General features: G+C 39.4%; 2 non-coding genes and 1 pseudogene across 2 annotated transcripts; all 3 read left to right on the top strand.

Annotated features, from left to right (window-relative positions):
* The first annotated feature begins 12,316 nt into the window (after nucleotides 1-12,316).
* LOC148166709 (small subunit ribosomal RNA) lies at nucleotides 12,317-14,237 on the top strand. Its single transcript, XR_015770994.1, has one exon. It is a non-coding gene; the product is annotated as a small subunit ribosomal RNA (ribosomal RNA).
* A 1,616-nt stretch (nucleotides 14,238-15,853) lies between these two features.
* On the top strand, nucleotides 15,854-16,010 carry LOC148166710 (5.8S ribosomal RNA). The gene has a single exon (XR_015770999.1). It is a non-coding gene; the product is annotated as a 5.8S ribosomal RNA (ribosomal RNA).
* Nucleotides 16,011-16,668: 658 nt separating this feature from the next.
* LOC148166711 (large subunit ribosomal RNA) overlaps nucleotides 16,669-17,500 on the top strand; it is a 3,590-nt pseudogene continuing 2,758 nt past the window's right edge.

The raw sequence follows: 17,500 nt of genomic DNA on the forward strand, positions 1-17,500 counted from the left end.
ACATTTATGAAGTTCCAGACCTGACACATAGATGGCGCCATTTTAGGGTCAGGTCAGGTCAAATTATGCTTAAAATTCAAGAAAAATACGTAAATGAACCCAGAATCTTGTAATTTTTGACATTTATGAAGTTCCAGACCTGACACATAGATGGCGCCATTTTAGGGTCAGTTAGGTCAAATTATGCTTAAAATTCAAGAAAAATACGTAAATTAACCCAGAATCTTGTAATTTTTGACATTTCTGAAGTTCCAGACCTGTCATATAGATGGCGCCATTTTTGAGTTAAAATAGGCGCCAAAATTCAAAAACAATATGTAAAATATAGGAAAAAACAGTAATTTTTGACATTTGTGAAGTTCCAGACCTGTCACATAGATGGCGCCATTTTTGAGTCAAAATAGGCGCCAAAATTCAAAAACAATATGTAAAATATAGGAAAAACAGTAATTTTTGACATTTATGAAGTTCCAGACCTGACACATAGATGGCGCCATTTTAGGGTCAGTTAGGTCAAATTATGCTTAAAATTCAAGAAAAATACGTAAATTAACCCAGAATCTTGTAATTTTTGACATTTGTGAAGTTCCAGACCTGTCATATAGATGGCGCCATTTTTGAGTCAAAATAGGCGCCAAAATTCAAAAACAATATGTAAAATAAAGGAAAAAACAGTAATTTTTGACATTTCTGAAGTTCCAGACCTGACACATAGATGGCGCCATTTTAGGGTCAGGTCAGGTCAAATTATGCTTAAAATTCAAGAAAAATACGTAAATTAACCCAGAATCTTCCCAGAATCTTGTAATTTTTGACATTTCTGAAGTTCCAGACCTGTCACATAGATGGCGCCATTTTTGAGTTAAAATAGGCGCCAAAATTCAAAAACAATATGTAAAATATAGGAAAAAACAGTAATTTTTGACATTTGTGAAGTTCCAGACCTGTCACATAGATGGCGCCATTTTTGAGTCAAAATAGGCGCCAAAATTCAAAAACAATATGTAAAATAAAGGAAAAACAGTAATTTTTGACATTTATGAAGTTCCAGACCTGACACATAGATGGCGCCATTTTAGGGTCAGTTAGGTCAAATTATGCTTAAAATTCAAGAAAAATACGTAAATTAACCCAGAATCTTGTAATTTTTGACATTTCTGAAGTTCCAGACCTGTCATATAGATGGCGCCATTTTTGAGTCAAAATAGGCGCCAAAATTCAAAAACAATATGTAAAATAAAGGAAAAAACAGTAATTTTTGACATTTATGAAGTTCCAGACCTGACACATAGATGGCGCCATTTTAGGGTCAGGTCAGGTCAAATTATGCTTAACATTCAAAAAAAATACGTAAATTAACCCAGAATCTTGTAATTTTTGACATTTCTGAAGTTCCAGACCTGTCATATAGATGGCGCCATTTTTGAGTCAAAATAGGCGCCAAAATTCAAAAACAATATGTAAAATAAAGGAAAAAACAGTAATTTTTGACATTTCTGAAGTTCCAGACCTGACACATAGATGGCGCCATTTTAGGGTCAGGTCAGGTCAAATTATGCTTAAAATTCAAGAAAAATACGTAAATTAACCCAGAATCTTCCCAGAATCTTGTAATTTTTGACATTTCTGAAGTTCCAGACCTGTCATTTAGATGGCGCCATTTTTGAGTCAAAATAGGCGCCGAAATTCAAAAACAATATGTAAAATAAAGGAAAAAACAGTAATTTTTGACATTTCTGAAGTTCCAGACCTGACACATAGATGACGCCATTTTAGGGTCAGGTCAGGTCAAATTATGCTTAAAATTCAAGAAAAATACGTAAATTAACCCAGAATCTTGTAATTTTTGACATTTCTGAAGTTCCAGACCTGTCATATAGATGGCGCCATTTTTGAGTTAAAATAGGCGCCAAAATTCAAAAACAATATGTAAAATATAGGAAAAAACAGTAATTTTTGACATTTGTGAAGTTCCAGACCTGTCACATAGATGGCGCCATTTTTGAGTCAAAATAGGCGCCAAAATTCAAAAACAATATGTAAAATAAAGGAAAAAACAGTAATTTTTGACATTTCTGAAGTTCCAGACCTGACACATAGATGGCGCCATTTTAGGGTCAGGTCAGGTCAAATTATGCTTAACATTCAAAAAAAATACGTAAATTAACCCAGAATCTTGTAATTTTTGACATTTCTGAAGTTCCAGACCTGTCATATAGATGGCGCCATTTTTGAGTCAAAATAGGCGCCAAAATTCAAAAACAATATGTAAAATAAAGGAAAAAACAGTAATTTTTGACATTTCTGAAGTTCCAGACCTGACACATAGATGGCGCCATTTTAGGGTCAGGTCAGGTCAAATTATGCTTAAAATTCAAGAAAAATACGTAAATTAACCCAGAATCTTCCCAGAATCTTGTAATTTTTGACATTTGTGAAGTTCCAGACCTGTCACATAGATGGCGCCATTTTTGAGTCAAAATAGGCGCCAAAATTCAAAAACAATATGTAAAATAAAGGAAAAAACAGTAATTTTTGACATTTCTGAAGTTCCAGACCTGACACATAGATGGCGCCATTTTAGGGTCAGGTCAGGTCAAATTATGCTTAACATTCAAAAAAAATACGTAAATTAACCCAGAATCTTGTAATTTTTGACATTTCTGAAGTTCCAGACCTGTCATATAGATGGCGCCATTTTTGAGTCAAAATAGGCGCCAAAATTCAAAAACAATATGTAAAATAAAGGAAAAAACAGTAATTTTTGACATTTCTGAAGTTCCAGACCTGACACATAGATGGCGCCATTTTAGGGTCAGGTCAGGTCAAATTATGCTTAAAATTCAAGAAAAATACGTAAATTAACCCAGAATCTTCCCAGAATCTTGTAATTTTTGACATTTCTGAAGTTCCAGACCTGTCACATAGATGGCGCCATTTTTGAGTTAAAATAGGCGCCAAAATTCAAAAACAATATGTAAAATATAGGAAAAAACAGTAATTTTTGACATTTGTGAAGTTCCAGACCTGTCACATAGATGGCGCCATTTTTGAGTCAAAATAGGCGCCAAAATTCAAAAACAATATGTAAAATAAAGGAAAAACAGTAATTTTTGACATTTATGAAGTTCCAGACCTGACACATAGATGGCGCCATTTTAGGGTCAGTTAGGTCAAATTATGCTTAAAATTCAAGAAAAATACGTAAATTAACACAGAATCTTGTAATTTTTGACATTTCTGAAGTTCCAGACCTGACACATAGATGACGCCATTTTAGGGTCAGGTCAGGTCAAATTATGCTTAAAATTCAAGAAAAATACGTAAATTAACACAGAATCTTGTAATTTTTGACATTTCTGAAGTTCCAGACCTGACACATAGATGACGCCATTTTAGGGTCAGGTCAGGTCAAATTATGCTTAAAATTCAAGAAAAATACGTAAATTAACCCAGAATCTTGTAATTTTTGACATTTCTGAAGTTCCAGACCTGTCATATAGATGGCGCCATTTTTGAGTCAAAATAGGCGCCAAAATTAAAAAACAATATGTAAAATAAAGGAAAAACAGTAATTTTTGACATTTATGAAGTTCCAGACCTGACACATAGATGGCGCCATTTTAGGGTCAGGTCAGGTCAAATTATGCTTAAAATTCAAGAAAAATACGTAAATGAACCCAGAATCTTGTAATTTTTGACATTTATGAAGTTCCAGACCTGACACATAGATGGCGCCATTTTAGGGTCAGTTAGGTCAAATTATGCTTAAAATTCAAGAAAAATACGTAAATTAACCCAGAATCTTGTAATTTTTGACATTTCTGAAGTTCCAGACCTGTCATATAGATGGCGCCATTTTTGAGTTAAAATAGGCGCCAAAATTCAAAAACAATATGTAAAATATAGGAAAAAACAGTAATTTTTGACATTTGTGAAGTTCCAGACCTGTCACATAGATGGCGCCATTTTTGAGTCAAAATAGGCGCCAAAATTCAAAAACAATATGTAAAATATAGGAAAAACAGTAATTTTTGACATTTATGAAGTTCCAGACCTGACACATAGATGGCGCCATTTTAGGGTCAGTTAGGTCAAATTATGCTTAAAATTCAAGAAAAATACGTAAATTAACCCAGAATCTTGTAATTTTTGACATTTGTGAAGTTCCAGACCTGTCATATAGATGGCGCCATTTTTGAGTCAAAATAGGCGCCAAAATTCAAAAACAATATGTAAAATAAAGGAAAAAACAGTAATTTTTGACATTTCTGAAGTTCCAGACCTGACACATAGATGGCGCCATTTTAGGGTCAGGTCAGGTCAAATTATGCTTAAAATTCAAGAAAAATACGTAAATTAACCCAGAATCTTCCCAGAATCTTGTAATTTTTGACATTTCTGAAGTTCCAGACCTGTCACATAGATGGCGCCATTTTTGAGTTAAAATAGGCGCCAAAATTCAAAAACAATATGTAAAATATAGGAAAAAACAGTAATTTTTGACATTTGTGAAGTTCCAGACCTGTCACATAGATGGCGCCATTTTTGAGTCAAAATAGGCGCCAAAATTCAAAAACAATATGTAAAATAAAGGAAAAACAGTAATTTTTGACATTTATGAAGTTCCAGACCTGACACATAGATGGCGCCATTTTAGGGTCAGTTAGGTCAAATTATGCTTAAAATTCAAGAAAAATACGTAAATTAACCCAGAATCTTGTAATTTTTGACATTTCTGAAGTTCCAGACCTGTCATATAGATGGCGCCATTTTTGAGTCAAAATAGGCGCCAAAATTCAAAAACAATATGTAAAATAAAGGAAAAAACAGTAATTTTTGACATTTATGAAGTTCCAGACCTGACACATAGATGGCGCCATTTTAGGGTCAGGTCAGGTCAAATTATGCTTAACATTCAAAAAAAATACGTAAATTAACCCAGAATCTTGTAATTTTTGACATTTCTGAAGTTCCAGACCTGTCATATAGATGGCGCCATTTTTGAGTCAAAATAGGCGCCAAAATTCAAAAACAATATGTAAAATAAAGGAAAAAACAGTAATTTTTGACATTTCTGAAGTTCCAGACCTGACACATAGATGGCGCCATTTTAGGGTCAGGTCAGGTCAAATTATGCTTAAAATTCAAGAAAAATACGTAAATTAACCCAGAATCTTCCCAGAATCTTGTAATTTTTGACATTTCTGAAGTTCCAGACCTGTCATTTAGATGGCGCCATTTTTGAGTCAAAATAGGCGCCGAAATTCAAAAACAATATGTAAAATAAAGGAAAAAACAGTAATTTTTGACATTTCTGAAGTTCCAGACCTGACACATAGATGACGCCATTTTAGGGTCAGGTCAGGTCAAATTATGCTTAAAATTCAAGAAAAATACGTAAATTAACCCAGAATCTTGTAATTTTTGACATTTCTGAAGTTCCAGACCTGTCACATAGATGGCGCCATTTTTGAGTTAAAATAGGCGCCAAAATTCAAAAACAATATGTAAAATATAGGAAAAAACAGTAATTTTTGACATTTCTGAAGTTCCAGACCTGTCATATAGATGGCGCCATTTTTGAGTTAAAATAGGCGCCAAAATTCAAAAACAATATGTAAAATAAAGGAAAAACAGTAATTTTTGACATTTATGAAGTTCCAGACCTGACACATAGATGGCGCCATTTTAGGGTCAGGTCAGGTCAAATTATGCTTAACATTCAAAAAAAATACGTAAATTAACCCAGAATCTTGTAATTTTTGACATTTCTGAAGTTCCAGACCTGTCATATAGATGGCGCCATTTTTGAGTCAAAATAGGCGCCAAAATTCAAAAACAATATGTAAAATAAAGGAAAAAACAGTAATTTTTGACATTTCTGAAGTTCCAGACCTGACACATAGATGGCGCCATTTTAGGGTCAGGTCAGGTCAAATTATGCTTAAAATTCAAGAAAAATACGTAAATTAACCCAGAATCTTCCCAGAATCTTGTAATTTTTGACATTTCTGAAGTTCCAGACCTGTCATTTAGATGGCGCCATTTTTGAGTCAAAATAGGCGCCGAAATTCAAAAACAATATGTAAAATAAAGGAAAAAACAGTAATTTTTGACATTTCTGAAGTTCCAGACCTGACACATAGATGACGCCATTTTAGGGTCAGGTCAGGTCAAATTATGCTTAAAATTCAAGAAAAATACGTAAATTAACCCAGAATCTTCCCAGAATCTTGTAATTTTTGACATTTCTGAAGTTCCAGACCTGTCATTTAGATGGCGCCATTTTTGAGTCAAAATAGGCGCCGAAATTCAAAAACAATATGTAAAATAAAGGAAAAAACAGTAATTTTTGACATTTCTGAAGTTCCAGACCTGACACATAGATGACGCCATTTTAGGGTCAGGTCAGGTCAAATTATGCTTAAAATTCAAGAAAAATACGTAAATGAACCCAGAATCTTGTAATTTTTGACATTTATGAAGTTCCAGACCTGACACATAGATGGCGCCACTTTTGGGTCAAAATGGGCGCCAAATTTCAAAAAAAATATGTAAATAAAGTAAAAACCAGTAATTTTTGACATTTGTGAAGTTCCAGACCTGTCATATAGATGGCGCCACTAAATTATGTTTTCGACTAACAGGTGGCGATACCAACATTAATAGTTACAGAAAGCTGTAATTTTTTTGACTTTCAAGTTTAGGTAACTGTTCTACAGATGGCGCCAGCATTGCTACAAATACAGGAACCTGTAGTTGTTTTTTGACATTTGACATCTTGACCTAATCTATAGGTCTAAAGATCAGCAATAGAATGGACTTCAAAGTTGATAATAAAGCTTTATTTTTATTATATATCGTAAATGGATTGTGTTTAAGCATAACGTTTGAATGGTTATGCAACCGCTTAAACTAATTGTTGCCGAACTTTCGTCTTTCCTTTGCATTCTTGAATAACGGAAATATAGATGGATTATTTTTGTGCATGAATTTTAAATTGTTATGCAACCATGAAAACACTAATTATTTTCTTTTTTCGGAGTTTTTTCAGATTATTGAAAGTCTGACACAAAACCTGTCCGTAACTGCGGCGTTCTCGCCAAACGCTACAGCTTGAAAAATCTAAAATTCGCATAGTCTAAATGTCCGAGAAAAATCGAAATTAAATGAAAACGAACAAAAGTTCGGACCGAACTAACATTAATCGAAAGTGGATGTCATAATTTTAAGTCCCTAACTAAACGGGATCTAAAACCCTTTCGAAACTGTGGCGTTCGAATTTTGATGAAAATTATTCCAAGTCCAAAGTCGGAACTGAAGCGTTCACATTGAACGCTACAGTTTCGAGAATCTATTCGGAACTGAAGCGTTCACATTGAACGCTACAGTTTCGAGAATCTATTCGGAACTGAAGCGTTCACATTGAACGCTACAGTTTCGAGAATCTATTCGGAACTGAGGCGTTCACTTTGAACGTTACAGTTTCGAGAATTTATTCGGAACTGAAGCGTTCACATTGAACGTTACAGTTTCGAAAGGACAAAATTAACAAAGACCAAAAGTCCGAGAAAAATTGAAATTAAATGAAAATGAACAAAAGTTCGGACCGAACTAACATTAATCGAAAGTGGATGTCATAATTTTAAGTCCCTAACTGAACGGGATCTAAAACCCTTTCGAAACTGTGGCGTTCGAATTTTGATGAAAATTATTCTAAGTCCAAAGTCGGAACTGAAGCGTTCACATTGAACGCTACAGTTTCGAAAATCTATTCGGAACTGAAGCGTTCACACTGGCGATTGCTTATGCAACCATGAAAGCACAAATATGAAACGCTACAGTTTCGAAAACTCATTCGGAACTGAAGCGTTCACACTGGCGATTGTTTATGCAACCATGAAAGCACAAAAATGAAACGCCACAGTTGCGAAAACTCATTCGGAACTGATGCGTTTACACCGAACGCTACAGTTTTGAAACCTCGTTCGGAACTGATGCGTTCAAAAATGTCGAAATTTTTACAAGTCCAGTTTCGGAACTGTAGCGACTGCATGGACTTAGCGCGAAAAGGACACATTCAGTGGGAACTGTAGCGGTAGGGACCCGTAAAAAAAGTAAAAAAAATAATAAAATATTTTATTTTTTGCTTTTTACCTTCCGTATACACAATTTTTTTTTTTTTTTTTTTTTTTTTTTTTTTAAGTCCAAATTGGGAACTGTAGCGGTCAACAGAAAAAAAAACTTTTTCCATCAACCACATACAATTCCCATTTTTAATATAATATTATTATTTATATTAATATTATAATTATTCATAATATATTACTGAACATTTGCTTCTCCTCAGTTTCGTTCTTTGGTTTCCAATATCATTCACTCGATCATATTTAATTCAAGCTTGTTATCGGAGGAGAAACAAGTCTTTCACAATTTTCACCAGTTCTGCTTACCATGTGACGGATCTTTTGTTTTTCAACGGGCGGAACAATAATCGAGATTTTTACTGCTTGGTGTTTCGGGCTTTGTGTTTTATTTTATAGATCCGTCACATTATTCAAGTAAATTATTCAATTCAATTTGTCGTCTGCATTAGAGTCAAGATTATTAATTTCATCTCATTTGCAGACGACTTTGGATAAGAGCACTGGGTGGTCACGTTTTTTAACTAGCGGTGAATTAGCTAATTCGTTCGCAAAATGCACGTTACAGGCGGACTAATTCACATTTCGCTATTCATCGAGAAATTTTTATTCACAGCGGTATATTGTCTTTCTAGAGACTTACCACTTTTTATTTCATCGATGTATTTTTATTTTTAATTTAGCATAATATCATTAAACGGGGTCGCGATGTACGAGAGGTAACAGATCGTACGGACGCGCACATTTGATTTCATGTCAATCCATTCATCGTGCGTACTTGTCCGTCATCGCTGCCACTTACCATCACTACTCCCTATATATGCCACCGCGGCAGCGATCAGCTCTGAATCGCTCGATGCGTGAAACGATCGAAATCCCATAGTGCGCCGGCCGCTCGCTATGGGCGAGGGGTAGAGTAAAACGGTCTGATCGCTCGGTGCAAAAGTCCGTTTGGGTACTTAGAGACGGAATTTTAAAATTCTGATTTCGCAGATCAATTTCAAGGATTATTAGGACTCGAATGCTGTCGACCATGTTTTGTAAAAAAAGTTTTTTACGTTTTTACGGCAATTTGACTGAACGCTACAGTTTCGAAAAAAAGTCGGAACTGTGGCGTTCGATCGAAATTTTTCCAAGTCCGAAGTCGAAACTGTAGCGGTCGACCAAAATTTTTCTAAGTCCGATTCGAAACTGAGGCGTTCGACCGAAATTTTTCCAAGTCCAATTCGAAACTGTAGCGTTCGAACAAAATTTTTCTAAGTCCGAAGTCGAAACTGTAGCGTTCGGCGCTCATTCGTCTAAGTCCGAACTCGGAAGTGTAGCGGTTGACAAATTTACATTGACCAAAAGTCCGAGAAAAATCGAAATTAAATCCAAACGAACAAATGTTTGGGTCGAACTAGCATCGATAGAAGGTAGATTTTATAATTTCAAGCTCCTAATTAAACGGGATCTAAAACCCTCTGGAAACTGAGGCGTTCGAAATTTTGATGAAAATTTTTCTAAGTCCGAAATAGGAACTGTGGCGGTCGAGCGAAATTTTTCTAAGTCCGTAGTCGAAACTGAGGTGTTCGAATTTTTGATAAAAATTTTTCTAAGTCTCATGTTGGAACTGTGGCGGTCGAGCGAAATTTTTCCAAGTCCGAAGTCGAAACTGTAGCGTTCGAACGAAATTTTTCTAAGTCCGAAGTCGAAACTGTAGCGTTCGGCGCTCATTCGTCTAAGTCCGAAGTCGGAAGTGTAGCGGTTGACAAATTTACATTGACCAAAAGTACGAGAAAAATCGAAATTAAATGCAAACGAACAAATGTTTGGGTCGAACTAACATCGATAGAAGGTAGATTTTATAATTTCAAGCTTCTAATTAAACGGGATCTAAAACCCTCTGGAAACTGAGGCGTTCGAAATTTTGATGAAAATTTTTCTAAGTCCGAAATAGGAACTGTGGCGGTCGAGCGAAATTTTTCTAAGTCCGTAGTCGAAACTGAGGTGTTCGAATTTTTGATAAAAATTTTTCTAAGTCTCATGTTGGAACTGTGGCGGTCGAGCGAAATTTTTCCAAGTCCGAAGTCGAAACTGTAGCGTTCGAACGAAATTTTTCTAAGTCCGAAGTCGAAACTGTAGCGGTCGACCAAAATTTTTCTAAGTCCGATTCGAAACTGAGGCGTTCGACCGAAATTTTTCTAAGTCCAATTCGAAACTGTGGCGGTCGAGCGAAATTTTTCTAAGTCCGAAGTCGAAACTGTAGCGTTCGGCGCTCATTCGTCTAAGTCCGAAGTCGGAAGTGTAGCGGTTGATAAATTTACATTGACCAAAAGTCCCAGAAAAATCGAAATTAAATGCAAACGAACAAAAGTTACGGTCGAACTAACACCAAACAAGGGTGGCTGTGATAATTTCAAACCCCTAACTAAACGGGATCTAAAACCCTCTGGAAACTGAGGCGTTCGAAATTTTGATGAAAATTATTCTAAGTCCGAAGTCGGAACTGAGGTGTTCGGTCGAAATGCCGTAAAAACGTAAAAAATATTTTTTTCAAAACACCGTTAACGGCATTCGAGTCCTAATGACCCTTGAAATTGATCTGCGAAATCAGAATTTTAAAATTCCGTCTCTAAGTACCCAAACGGACTTTTGCACCGAGCGATCAGACCGATTTACCCGACCCCTCGCCCATAGCGAGCGGCCGGCGCGCTATGGGATTTCGACCGTTTCGCGCATCGAGTGATTCAGAGCTGAACGCTGCCGCGCTGGCATATATAGGGATAGTAGTGGTGGTATGTAGCAGCGGACAAAAGCGTACGATCGAAATGTGATTTTATGTGCGTCCGATTATCTTGTTACCTCTCGTACACCGCGACTTACCCGTAGTTGGGACGATGGCCGGAATGTGTACCCTGTGGACCCACCATCGTTTGAGGGATGACAAATCTTGCCATTGACCATGCACAGCGAGATTGCGGATGCGGCGAGCGTTTCTATGTTAGCGGTCCAAATGCAATCAAAGATTTTATGTGTTCGTGTCAGAACGACCAAAAATTAACAAATGCGTCAACTCACTAAAGTCCGAGCGAGAATTTTGAAATAAATAAAATTTCATAAACTCGTAACGTGTGAATATTTCTAAAGAGAAATCTCACAATAAACCGTCGCTTTCAATCTAGCGAAGAGTATGGAGAATGTTTGAACTTTTGCTTGTCGACGACGATATTTTTTCTTTACGATAAAATTTCAAGTCGATGTGCCCAAAAATCTCTAAATTTTGAACTGGGAAATTATTTCTTCGTCCGATGAATCGCATTGATCTCTGTTTTTGACGAAAAAAAGACGGATAAAATGCAGCATTCAATCAAGGATATAAAATAAAAGAAAAATTTTCCGTAAAAACTATATTACAATGGAGGATTATGTTTCTACTTTTCGTCCGATGAGTCGCAACAAAAATAAGTAATCCATCCGTCGTTGTTCGTTTAGTCGATCTGAATGCACTGTAAAAATTTATTAAAGTAAAATGTTACGTTTGCATTTCATGAATTTTGACAAACGTGTACCGAAATGTGTACAAATTATTTATTTCGACGACGACGACAACTTAGAACGGATGAATAAAATTAATTGTTGCAAGATTCAAACAAGGATGAAAAAGTCATAGAAAATTATTCCGTAACCATGATATTGGATTATTTTTTCTTCACTCTCTCCTCCGATGAGTCGCAACAAATAAAAATCCATAAATCAATTCATCCGTCGTTGTTCGTTTAGTCGATCTGAATGCACTGTAAAAATTTATTAAAGTAAAAATGTTACGTTGCATTTCATGAATTTTGACAAACGTGTACCCCGAAGTGTGTACAAATTATTTATTTCGACGACGACGACAACTTAGAACGGATGAATAAGAATAAAATTGTTGCAGGAGATTCAATCAAGGATGATGTGAAAAAAATGTCGAAAAATTTTCCATCCAGAAAGATCGCGTGGCGTTACGTCTCTTCTTACGAGGTTTTCGTTTCGCAGACACGCACACTTTCTTCAAAACAATAATAGGAAAGTGTTCAGTTTTTTATAAGAGCAGCAGGTGTCTTTCCGAAATTCTACGATTATTGTAGCTTATATGACTAGAAGGAAAGAAAGACTAAAACTCTCTTATTTTAAAACAAGAACGCAGTTCCCTGGTTGATCCTGCCAGTAGTCATATGCTTGTCTCAAAGATTAAGCCATGCATGTCTCAGTACAAGCCAAATTAAGGTGAAACCGCGAAAGGCTCATTAAATCAGTTATGGTTCCTTAGATCGTACCCACATTTACTTGGATAACTGTGGTAATTCTAGAGCTAATACATGCAAACAGAGCTCCAACCGGAAACGGAAGGAGCGCTTTTATTAGATCAAAACCAATCGGTGGCGGTCTCCGTCATCGTACAACTTGGTGACTCTGAATAACTTTACGCTGATCGCACGGTCTCGCACCGGCGACGCATCTTTCAAATGTCTGCCTTATCAACTGTCGATGGTAGGTTCTGCGCCTACCATGGTTGTAACGGGTAACGGGGAATCAGGGTTCGATTCCGGAGAGGGAGCCTGAGAAACGGCTACCACATCCAAGGAAGGCAGCAGGCGCGCAAATTACCCACTCCCGGCACGGGGAGGTAGTGACGAAAAATAACGATACGGGACTCATCCGAGGCCCCGTAATCGGAATGAGTACACTCTAAACCCTTTAACGAGGATCAATTGGAGGGCAAGTCTGGTGCCAGCAGCCGCGGTAATTCCAGCTCCAATAGCGTATATTAAAGTTGTTGCGGTTAAAAAGCTCGTAGTCGAATCTGTGTCCCGCGCCGCCGGTTCATCGTTCGCGGTGTCAACTGGCGTGCCGCGGGACGTCCTGCCGGTGGGCTTAGCTCGAGAGGGCGGCCCAACTCAATCCCGCCGCGGTGCTCTTCATTGAGTGTCGAGGTGGGCCGGCACGTTTACTTTGAACAAATTAGAGTGCTTAAAGCAGGCTAAAACTTCGCCTGAATACTGTGTGCATGGAATAATGGAATAGGACCTCGGTTCTATTTTGTTGGTTTTCGGAACCCCGAGGTAATGATTAATAGGAACGGATGGGGGCATTCGTATTGCGACGTTAGAGGTGAAATTCTTGGATCGTCGCAAGACGGACAGAAGCGAAAGCATTTGCCAAAAACGCTTTCATTGATCAAGAACGAAAGTTAGAGGTTCGAAGGCGATCAGATACCGCCCTAGTTCTAACCATAAACGATGCCAGCTAGCGATCCGCCGACGTTCTTCCGATGACTCGGCGGGCAGCTTCCGGGAAACCAAAGCTTTTGGGTTCCGGGGGAAGTATGGTTGCAAAGCTGAAACTTAAAGGAATTGACGGAAGGGCACCACCAGGAGTGGAGCCTGCGGCTTAATTTGACTCAACACGGGAAACCTCACCAGGCCCGGACACCGGAAGGATTGACAGATTGAGAGCTCTTTCTTGATTCGGTGGGTGGTGGTGCATGGCCGTTCTTAGTTGGTGGAGCGATTTGTCTGGTTAATTCCGATAACGAACGAGACTCTAGCCTGCTAAATAGGCGTATTTCGACATCCCAAAGGCCCGTCGATCCTGGGTTCGCCCGGTGGTCGTGCGCGGTTTTTACTGTCGGCGTACAAACAATTCTTCTTAGAGGGACAGGCGGCTTCTAGCCGCACGAGATTGAGCAATAACAGGTCTGTGATGCCCTTAGATGTTCTGGGCCGCACGCGCGCTACACTGAAGGAATCAGCGTGTCCTCCCTGACCGAGCGGTCCGGGTAACCCGCTGAACCTCCTTCGTGCTAGGGATTGGGGCTTGCAATTGTTCCCCATGAACGAGGAATTCCCAGTAAGCGTGAGTCATAAGCTCGCGTTGATTACGTCCCTGCCCTTTGTACACACCGCCCGTCGCTACTACCGATTGAATGATTTAGTGAGGTCTTCGGACCGGTACGCGATGGCGTTTCGACGTCGTCGATGTCGCTGGGAAGATGACCAAACTTGATCATTTAGAGGAAGTAAAAGTCGTAACAAGGTTTCCGTAGGTGAACCTGCGGAAGGATCATTAACGTGTCCTCGTACACACGAATTTTGACATATGTATAATTTATTATTATGCATTTTTATTTGATCGTGTCGATGTACACTTTATGTTTTTACAACACCGTCGTCGATGACATGGAGTCGACGGCACGATCTTTTGTCGTGCCGTTGCTTGTTTCTTTTTGAAACACCGTGTGTACGACGTTTTGAACTACGAATCGTACATATTCGGAAAAACAATAGCGTTACGCTGGCCCGCAGCGCCGGTCCTTGCGATCGAGTTTTTCACCTTTTTTGAACGAGAAAAACCGAATTCGCTCGGGCATACGGCTGTTTCTTCGGGTACCTAGATTTTTTGATTTTTTTTGTACTATCTCTCGATCTTTTCCAATGATGGAAAAAAGGAGGGACGCTTTCGGTTTTTCGACCGGATCGCGGAAAGTTGTGAACTCCACCGCGAAAGTCGAAAGACGTTAGAAGTCCTCTTTTTTCGGACACACGGAGAGGATGTAGCAGAGTAGTCGAGAAAGAAGAAAATCGCAGGTGTCGAATTAGGTTACGACTCCGTGGGTTTTAAATGATTTACGCCCGGCTACGGGACCGGCGAGAAACGCTCCCGATTTTACGATTCGCGTGAATGATGTTCGTCGTTAGACGCTTCAAAGAGTTTTTTGAAAGCGCCGTTAAACGAGCGATCACACACACATCACACCTTGCTTTTTTAATGTTTTTGGTAGATGTGGTAAAGTGATTTCGTTAGAAACGGTAAAATTCTCTTTACGGAGCGTACGACTGCACCATTTCAAAATTATATACACCGTCAATCGTCATTAAGTCACGATATAGAACGGTAAACTTGAGGATTTTATGTTAGACGCTCAGTCTGGCACGTCTATAGATTTTTTCGTCAAAATTCACGATCTGTCTTCGGTTTGGCGACGAAAAAATATAGAAAGAAAATTGAAACACGAACACAAAGACCGCCCGCGAAAATCTCTTTTCGCTTACGGCGGATACTAATTCGCTTTTTCATAACGAGTACGATGATGTAATGATGTGTTGATTCCGATCGATCAAAAACCGTCTCTTCGTCACACTTTTTAAAGTGCTTGACACACGCACACTAAATGAAAGACACAATAAAGGAAAACTACCGAAAATGTAGTTTATGAGAGAAAGCAGCATTATTTATTAAAATTATTGCTGAGAAAAAGGAAATTGGCAAATTCCTAATTAAAATCGTATCGAACATGTCCCATCTTCACACATACATGCTCGTACTTTGCGTGTAAAAGCGGAGACCGCGTGAAAAAGAAAAGTGCTTCTTTTTCGGTGCGCGGATACAAATTTGTGTTTGGGTTAATATTTTTTTTAATTTTTTCGTACGCGTAAAACTGAGACCGACGATCGCGTTCCCTTTCAGACGAGAAAGTACGGACGAAAGACAATTAAGAGCGAGAATCATAAATATCCATACCACAACACCGAAATTTTAGACGTGGCACGTTTCGGAACCACGAAGATCATTTTCGTTTCGGATGTACGCACGTACGCAAAAATTTTTGCAAGACGTGTATAGACAGCTGGACGATCGGCATGATCGGGGTTCTTGTGGAACGAGCGTTTAAATTTTAAAAAGATTACCCTGAACGGTGGATCACTTGGCTCGTGGGTCGATGAAGAACGCAGCTAATTGCGCGTCAACTTGTGAACTGCAGGACACATGAACATCGACATTTCGAACGCACATTGCGGTCCTCGGATATAATGTTCCCGGACCACTCCTGGCTGAGGGTCGTGTCAATTTCAAAGACTGCTCGGTTTTCGTTTTCGGACGAAAACGTCGGAGCGTGTTGGATGTGTTGCGACGCGTCGAATAGGTACTCATTAATGTACGTGATCGTCACTTACGTCACGATATAACGACGCACGCCTCGAACGTGTGCCGAGACGTTTACTCGAGCGTGTTTTTTCGTCAAAAAGGACGGGACGGGTATGCTTTGTATTTTTTTTTTACAAAGTCCGTCGGACGTCCACCTTGCGAATCATAAATACGAAAGTGTTTACGTCGGCACATGTTCTTGCGTGGTGTGTCGTAGAATCGTGTGTTTGTGTGCGTTTCTCGTGCAGCGAGTAAATTTGCGCGACATCTTAAGACGCGAAAGCGACCAACTACTACTTGTTGTAGTTGTTGGCTGGTCTTTCGGCGTAGCACGTCCTATTTCTTCAACATGTCGTCATTTAAAAAAAAAAATGGCGTTTTAAGGTTGAGAACGTTATAGACGGTCGTCGTGTCCGAGACGTGTAATGCAAATCGCGACAGACGTCAGATCGTAAGCGTTTCTGTAAACTTAGCCATTTTTTAAAAAGAAAAATGACGAACACGTATAGCAAGGAATGGGAGACGTGTCGTGATCGTCGAAATGACCGAATGAAAAATTTTTATTTTTCATATGCGACCTCAGAGCAGGTGAGACTACCCGCTGAATTTAAGCATATTACTAAGCGGAGGAAAAGAAACTAACTAGGATTCCCTCAGTAGCGGCGAGCGAACAGGGAGAAGCCCAGCACCGAATCCCGCGGCCGAAACCGGACGCCGGGAAATGTGGTGTTAGGGAGGATCCGTCATCCCGAGATCGTGCGGCGCGTCCAAGTCCATCTTGAACGGGGCCACAGCCCATAGAGGGTGCCAGGCCCGTAGCGACCGCTGCCGATAACGGGAGGATCTCTCCTCAGAGTCGGGTTGCTTGAGAGTGCAGCCCTAAGTGGGTGGTAAACTCCATCTAAGGCTAAATATGACCACGAGACCGATAGCGAACAAGTACCGTGAGGGAAAGTTGAAAAGAACTTTGAAGAGAGAGTTCAATAGTACGTGAAACCGTTCAGGGGTAAACCTGAGAAACCCGAAAGGTCGAAAGGGGAGATTCAGCGTGACTCGATGGCGGCGCTGGACGATCGTGTGACAGATGGCGTACGCGTCGTTTGCACCTTTCGTTTTGTCGATCTGCCGTCGAACGCGTGCACTTCTCCCCCTGTAGGACGTCGCGATCCGTTGAGTGCCGGTCTAAGGCCCGCGGTGGAGCTCGTTCGGACGGTTCGCCGTTCGCCGAATGAACCCGTGGTGTTTCCCGATCGGCTCGCTCGACGGTATACAGATGGCGCGGGGCCGCTACACAGTTAGCGTCCGACCTTCGGCAAGCGCGCCCGTCGTGATGGTGATCGGACCTGGTGCCGGTCCCGTCCCCGGGTGGCTGTTCGCTGAGGTGTTCTCGGACAGACCTCGTTGAA

This window comes from Gnatocerus cornutus, unplaced genomic scaffold, assembly GCF_029298725.1.
Source record: "Gnatocerus cornutus isolate USDA-ARS CGAHR unplaced genomic scaffold, icGnaCorn1.1 Chromosome81, whole genome shotgun sequence".
In the NCBI taxonomy this organism is placed as follows: domain Eukaryota; kingdom Metazoa; phylum Arthropoda; class Insecta; order Coleoptera; family Tenebrionidae; genus Gnatocerus; species Gnatocerus cornutus.